A 7,712-nucleotide genomic window follows, 5' to 3' on the forward strand; every position below is an offset into this window, starting at 1 on the left:
CCTGTACAACTGCAGCAAGACATCCTTGTTCCTGTACTCAAACCTTCTCGCTACGAAGGCCAACATACCATTTGCCTTCTTAACTGACTGCTGCACCTGCATGCTTACCTTCAGCGACTGGTGCACAAGGACACCCAGGTCTCATTGCACTTCCCCTTCTCCCAATCTATTGCCATTTAGATAATAGTCTGCCTTCCTGTTTCTGCCACCAAAGTGGACAACCTCACATTTATCCACGTTATATTGCATCTGCCATTTTCTGCCCAATCACCCAACATGTCCAAATCATCCTGGAGTTTCTCGACATCCTCCTCACAGCACACACGCCCACCCAGCTTTGTGTCATTTGCAAATTTGGAGATATTACATCTAGTTCCCTCGTCTAGATCATTAATATATATTGTGAATAGCTGGGGTCCAAGGACCGATCCCTGCGGTACCCCACTAGTCACTGTCTGCGATTCAGAAAAAGTCCTGTTTATTCCAACTCTTTGCTTTCTGTCTGCCAACCAGTTCTCTATCCAAGTCAATACCTTGCCCCCAATCCCATGTGCCTTAACTTTACACAGACTGTAAACCTGTGTATTTGATGAGAAAGGGAGTTAGGCGAGGAGTGGAGGGAAGTGCTCCTTTATCTATCTTGCTCAGCCTCCAGGAGAGCAGAAGTTAAAAAGCTGCACGAGGGGGGACAGAGAACCAGTGGGAGTTCAGCTCTGTGAAACCCCCCAACCGCATTCGGAGAAAAATAAAAAGGTGACATCACAGGGAAAAGGGTAAGTGATTGGTTGGTGAGTATTTTGCTCACTTCTCTTATCTTTTAAGAGTAGCCATGGTGTGGAGATGCAGGTGTTGGACTGGGGTGGACAAATGTACGAAGTCACACAACACCAGGTTATACTCCAACAGTTTTATTTGAAATCACAAGCTTTCGGAGCACTGCTCCTTCGTCAGGTGACTTCACTGGACTATAACCTGGTGTTGTGTGACTTCTTACACTTATCTTTTAAAGCCCAGGAAGTTTATTAGTAATTGTACGGTTTCATTAGTATTAGTAAAGATTACTAGCAGTAATAAATCTTATTGGGTGTAGTAGGGTTATAAAATAAATTAATTAAGACTCAATAAAGATAGCAGGGCAGGTGATGTGTTGTGACTGCAGTATGTGGGAGCTCCTGGACGCCAGTCTGATCCAGGACGAACACGTCTGTGATAAGTGTCTGCGGCTCGAGGAGCTTCGGCTCAGAGTTGAGGACACTGCGATGCATCAGGGAGGGGGAAAGTTACCTGGACACTTTATTCCAGGAGGCAGTCACACCCCTTAGGATAGGGTCTTTGGATTTGGTCAGTGGTCAGGGACAGGAGGATGTGACTGCGAGTGAAATCGAAACATAGAAGATAGGAGCAGGAGTAGGCCATTCAGCCCCTCGAGCCTGTTCCACCATTTAATGAGATCAAGGCTGATCATCCAAACTCAGTACCCTGTCCCTGCCTTCTCCCCATACCCCTTGATCCCTTTAGCCTTAAGAAATATATCCAACTCCTTCTTGAATATATTTAATGTATTAGCCTCTACTGCCTTCTGTGGTAGAGAATTCCACAGGTTCACCACTCTCGGTGAAGAAATTCCTCCTCATCTCTGTCCTAAATGGCTTACCCCTTATCCTTAGACTGTGAGCCCTGGTCCTGGACTCCCCCGCCATCAGGAACATCCTCCCTGCATCTAGTCTGTCTAGTCCTGTTAGAATTTTATAAGTTTCAATGAGATCCCCTCTCATTCTTCTAAACTCCAGTGAGTATAAGCCTAATCGACACAATCTCTCCTCATACGTCATTCCTGCCATCCCAGGTATCAGTCTGCTGAATCTTTGCTGCACTCCCTCCATGGCAAGAACATCCTTCCTCAGATAAGGTGACCAAAACAGCACACAATACTCAAAGGTGTTGTCTCACCAAGGCCCTGTGCAACTGCAGCAAACATCCTTGTTCCTGTACTCGAACCCTCTCGCTACAAAGGCCAACATGCCATTTGCCTTCTTAACCGCCTGCTGCACCTGCATGCTTACCTTCAGCGACTGGTGCACAAGGGCGCCCAGGTCTCGTTGCACTTCCCCTTCTCCAAATCTATTGCCGTTCAGATAATAATCTGCCTTCCTGTTTTTGCCACTAAAGTGGATAACCTCACATTTATCCACATTATACTGCATCTGCCATGCTTCTGCCTAATCACCCAACCTGTCCAAATCATACTGGGCTTTCTCGGCATCCTCCGCACAGCACACACGCCTACCCAGCTTTGTGTCGTCTACAAACTTGGAGATATTACATCTAGTCCCCTCGTCTAGATCATTTATATATGTTGTGAATAGCTGGGGTCCTATGACCGATCCCTGCGGTACCCCACTAGTCACTGCCTGCCACTCGGAAAAAGACCCGTTTATTCCAACTCTTTGCTTCCTGTCTGCCAACCAGTTCTCTATCCAAGTCAGTACCTTGCCCCCAATCCCATGTGCCTTAACTTTACATGCTAATCTCATATGCGGGACCTTATCGAAAGCCTTCTGAAAGTCCAAATACACCACATCCACTGGTTCGCCCTTATCTATTTTACCAGTTACATCCTCAAAAAATTCCAGTAGATTAGTCAAGCATGATTTACCTTTTGTAAATCCATGTTGACTTTGTCCGATCCTATCACTGTTTTCCAAGTGCTATTACATCTTTTATAATGGACTCTAGCATTTCCCCACTACCGATGTCAGGCTTACCGGTCTATAATTCCCCGTTTTCTCTCTACCACCTTTTTTGAATAGTGGGGTAACATTAGCTACCCTCCAATCCATGGGAACTGTTCGAGTCTATTGAATTTTGGAAGATAGACTATTTCTAGGGCCACTTCCTTAAGTACCCTAGGATGTAGATTATCAGGCCCTGGGGATTTATTGGACTTCAATCCCGTCAATTTCCCTAACACCATTTCCTAGAAATACTGATTTCTTTCAGTTCCTCCCTCTCATTAGAACCTATGTTCCCCGACATCTCTGGGAGGTTATTTATGTCCTCCTTTGTGAAGACAGAACCAAAGTACAGGAAACTTCGCGATATCCGGCACCGACGGGACTGAGCTGCTGCCGATCTATCCAAACTTCCGGATAGACCAGCGCTAATGTTGTAGGATACGGAGGTTTTCATCTCCGTATCTGACAGCAAACACTGTTGCTTAGCAACAGCTTGTAAACACTCAGCCCGTACCTTGGAAGCGTCTCTGAAGCGGTTGCTAAGCTACAGAGATGCTTTCCAGAGCCTGCCTGGTAAAAGAATGCTAGAAGAAAAACCTAACCAAAACAGCTGCTGATTTCTGCTGTTAGATCGAGGTTTACGGACATACAACCTCCGGATAAGCCAAAGTTTCCTGTATGTATTTAATTGGTCTGCCATTTCTTTGTTCCCCATTATAAATTCCCCTGATTCTGACTACAAGGGACCTACGCTCGACTTCACCAAACTTTTTCTCTTCAAATATCTATAGAAGCTTTTGCAGTCAGTTTTTATGTTCCCTGAAAGCTTACTCTCATACTCTATTTTCCGCCTCTTAATTAATCCCTTTGTCCTCCTTTGCTGAATCCTAAACTGCTCCCAATCCTCAGGTTTACTGCTTTTACTGGCCAATTTATATGTCCTCTCCTTGGATCTTATGCTATCCCTAATTTCCCTTGTTAGCCACGGTTGAGTCAACTTTTTTGTTTTATTTTTATGCCAAACAGGGATGAAAAAATTCTGCAGTTCATCCATGCGGTCTTTGAATGTTTGCAATTGCCTATCCACTGTCAACCCTGAGTGACATTCCCCAATCAATCCTACCCAACTCACGCCTCATACCATCGTAGTTTCCTTTATTTAAATTCAGGACCCTAGTCTCTGAGTCAACTACTTCACTCTCTGTGTTAATGAAGAATTCTATCATATTATGATCGCTCTGACCCAAGGGGCCTCGCACAACAACTCTGCTAATTAATCCCCTCATTACATAATACCCAGTCTAAGATGGCCTAATCTCCAGTTGGTTCCTCGACATATTGGTCCAGGAAACCATCCCGTATATACTCCAGGAATTCCTCCTCCACAGTATTGTTACTAATTTGGTTAGCCCAATCTATATGTAGATTAAAGTCACCCATGATAACTGCTGTGCCCTTATTGCACACATCTCTAATTTAGCGTTTAATGCCATCTCCAACCTCCACATTACTGTTTGGGGTTCTGTATACCACTCCCACTAACATTTTCTGCCCCTTGGTATTTCTCAATTCTACCCATACAGATGCCACAACATCAGAGCTAATATCCTTCCTTACAATTGTGTTAATCCCTCTTTAACCAGCAATGCTACCCCACCTCCTTTTCCTTTTTGCCTTTCTTTCCTGAATATTGAATACCCCTGGATGTTGAGTTCCCAGCCTTGGTCACCCTGGAGCCATGTTTCCATAATCCCAATCATATCATATCGGTTTACCTCTATTTGCACAGCTAATTCATCCACTTTATTACAAATGCTCCTTGCATTAAGACACAAAGCCTTCAGGCTTGTTTTTTAATGCTCTTAGACCTTTTAGAATTACTATTTACTGTGGCCATATTTGATTTAAACCCTTGATTTCTCTGACTGCCACCTTTGTTTTTCTCCTTCCTGTCTTTTGCTTCTATCCTGGTTTCCCTTTCCTCTGTCTCCTGCTCAGGTTCCCAGCCCCCTGCCATTTTAGTTTAAACCCTCCCCCAGAGCACTGGCAAACACTCCCCCGAGGACATCGGTCCCGGTCCTGCCCAGGTGCAAACTGTCAGTTTTGTGCTGGTCCCACCTCCCCCAGAACCAGTTCCAATGTCCCAGGAATTTGAATCCCTCCCCCTTGCACCATTCCTCTAGCCACGTATTCATCTGAAATATCATTCTATTGCTACTCTGACTAGCACGTGGCACTGGTAGCAATCCTGAGATTACTACCTTTGAGGTCCTATTTTTAAATTTACCTCCTAACTCCCTATATTCAGCTTTTAGGACCTCATCCCGTTTTTTACCTATATCGTTGGTACCTATATGTACCACGACAACTGGCTGTTCACCCTCCCCTTCCAAAATGTTCTGCAGCCGCTCTGGAGACATCCTTGACCCTTGCACCAGGAGGCAACATACCATCCTGGAGTCATGTTTGTGGCTGCAGAAACGCCTATCTGTTCCCCTCACAATAGAATCCCCTATTACTATAGCTCTCCCACTCTTTTTCCTCCCATCCTATGCAGCAGAACCACCCATGGTGCCAGGAAGTTGGCTGCTGCTGCCTTCCCCTGATAAACCATCCTCCCCAACAATATCCAAAGCAGTATATCTGTGAGGGGGGGGGGGGGGAATGGTCACAGGGGAGCCCTGCACTACCTGCCTGCGCCGACTACTCTGCCTGGTGGTCACCCATTCTCTTCCTGCCTGTGCAGCCTTTACCTGCGGTGTGACCAACTCTCTAAACATGCTATCCACGATGTCCTCAGCATCGCGAATGCTCCAGTATGTACCCACTCGCAGCTCCAGCGCCACAATGCGGTCTGTCAGTAGCTGCAGCTGGATACACTTCCCGCACACATGGTCGTCAGGGACACAGGAAGTGTCCCTGATTTCCCACATAGTGCAGGACGAGAATACCACGGCACAGAGCTCTCCTGCCATGCCTTACCCTTTAATTCATTCAAATTAAAATTAAAAGTGAGGCAGGTATGGGGACCCAGGAGGTGGGGGAGCCTCAGCCTTTGCAATTGTCCAACAGGTTTGAGGTTCTTGCGGCCTGTATGGATGAAAGCGGTGGCTGCAGGGTGGATGAGCAAACTGACCGTGGCACCGAGGTACAGGAAGCGATTCAAGCGGGGGGAGTTAATAGGAATATATAGTGGTAATAAGGGATAGCATAGTCAGGGCGATAGATACAGTTCTCTGCGGCCAAGAGCGACAGTCCAGATAGCTGTGTTGCCTGCCCGGTGCCAGGGTTCAGGATATCTGCTCTGGGCTAGAGAGGAACTTGCAGTGGGAGGGGGAGGAGCCAATGGTCATGGTCCATGTAGGTACCAACACAGTTAGAACTAGGAAAGCGGTTCTGCTGAGAGACTGTGAGCAGCTAGGGGCTAAATTAAAAAGCAGAGCCTCAAGGGTAATAATGTCTGCATTGTTACCTGAGCCACGAGCAAATTGGCAAAGGGTAAATCAAATTAGAGAGATGAATGCGTGGCTCAAAGACTGGTGTGGGAGAAATGGGTTTCGATTCCTGGGGCACTGGCACCACACTGGGGAAAGTGGGATCTGTATCGTTGGGACGGTCTTCACTTGAACCGTGCTGGGACCAGTGTTCTGGCGAGTCATATAACTAGGGCGGTAGAGAGGGTTTTAAACTAAATAGTGGGGGCAAGGGATCAAATTTGGGAAGATGTGGTAAATCAAAGAGTGGAGACAAGGCAATAGAGAAAGGTATTAATATGGGAAATGATAAACAGACCGTGACAGGAAGGGATAGAGAGGACAAATCTAAGAGTAAATCAACAGTTAAGGCTAGAGGTTACAAAAATAAAAGGACAAATCTAAAGGCTCTGCATCTGAATGCACGTAGCATTCAAAACAAAACAGATGAACTGATAGCGCAAACAGGAATAAATAAGTATGATCTGATAGCCATTACAGAAACATGGCTGCAGGATGACAGATTGGGACCTGAATATTGAAGAGTACGTGACATTTAGGAAGGACAGAAAGCTAGGAAAAGGTGGAGGGGTGGCTCTGTTAATTAATGATGGTATTAGCACAATAGAGAGGGATGACCCAAGTTCAGAAAACCAGGATGTAGAAGCGGTTTGGGTAGAGATGAGAAATGATAAAGGCAAGAAGTCACTTGTGAGAGTGGTGTACAGGCCCCCTAACAGTAACCACACAGTAGGATGGAGTATGAAGGAAGAACTAATAGGAGCTTGTCAGAAAGGTACGGCAATAATCATGGGGAATTTAATCTACATAGAGACCGGAAAAATCAGATGGGCAAAGGTAGCCTAAATGAGGAGTTCATAGAATGTTTTCAGGATAGTTTCTTACAACAGCACGTTCTGGAGCCAACCAGAGAGCAGGCTATACTAGACCTGGTATTGTGCAACGAGATAGGATTAATTAAAGGCCTCATGGTGAAGGAGCCCCTAGGTAGCAGCGATCATGATATGATTGAATTTTACCTTCAGTTTGAGGGAGAGAAGAGTGGGTCCAAGACTAGTATTTTAAAATTAAATCAGGGCAATTACGAGGGCATGAAAGCAGAGCTAGTTAAAGTGAACTGGCAAATTATGTTAAGGGATAGGTCAATAGAGATGCAGTGGCAGACATTTAAGGGGATATTTCAGAATACACAGAATAAAATACATTCCAACGAGAAAGTAAAATTCCAAGGGGAGGACCCACCATCCGTGGTTAACTAAAAAAAATTAATGATAGTCACAGAATCACAGAAACCCCACAGTGCAGATAGAGGCCATTTCGGCCCATCGAGCCTGCACCGACACATATCCCACCCGATCCAACTTAAAGAAAAGAAAGAACTTAAGTATCCAACTTAAAGAAAAAGCATATAATTGCACAAAGATGGCTGGCAGGTCAGAAGATAGGACAGAATATAAAAAACAGCAAAGTGTGACTAAAAGAT

This window comes from Somniosus microcephalus, unplaced genomic scaffold (assembly GCF_052327205.1).
Source record: "Somniosus microcephalus isolate GS21.2 unplaced genomic scaffold, FLI_Smic_1.0 unresolved_chr3, whole genome shotgun sequence".
In the NCBI taxonomy this organism is placed as follows: domain Eukaryota; kingdom Metazoa; phylum Chordata; class Chondrichthyes; order Squaliformes; family Somniosidae; genus Somniosus; species Somniosus microcephalus.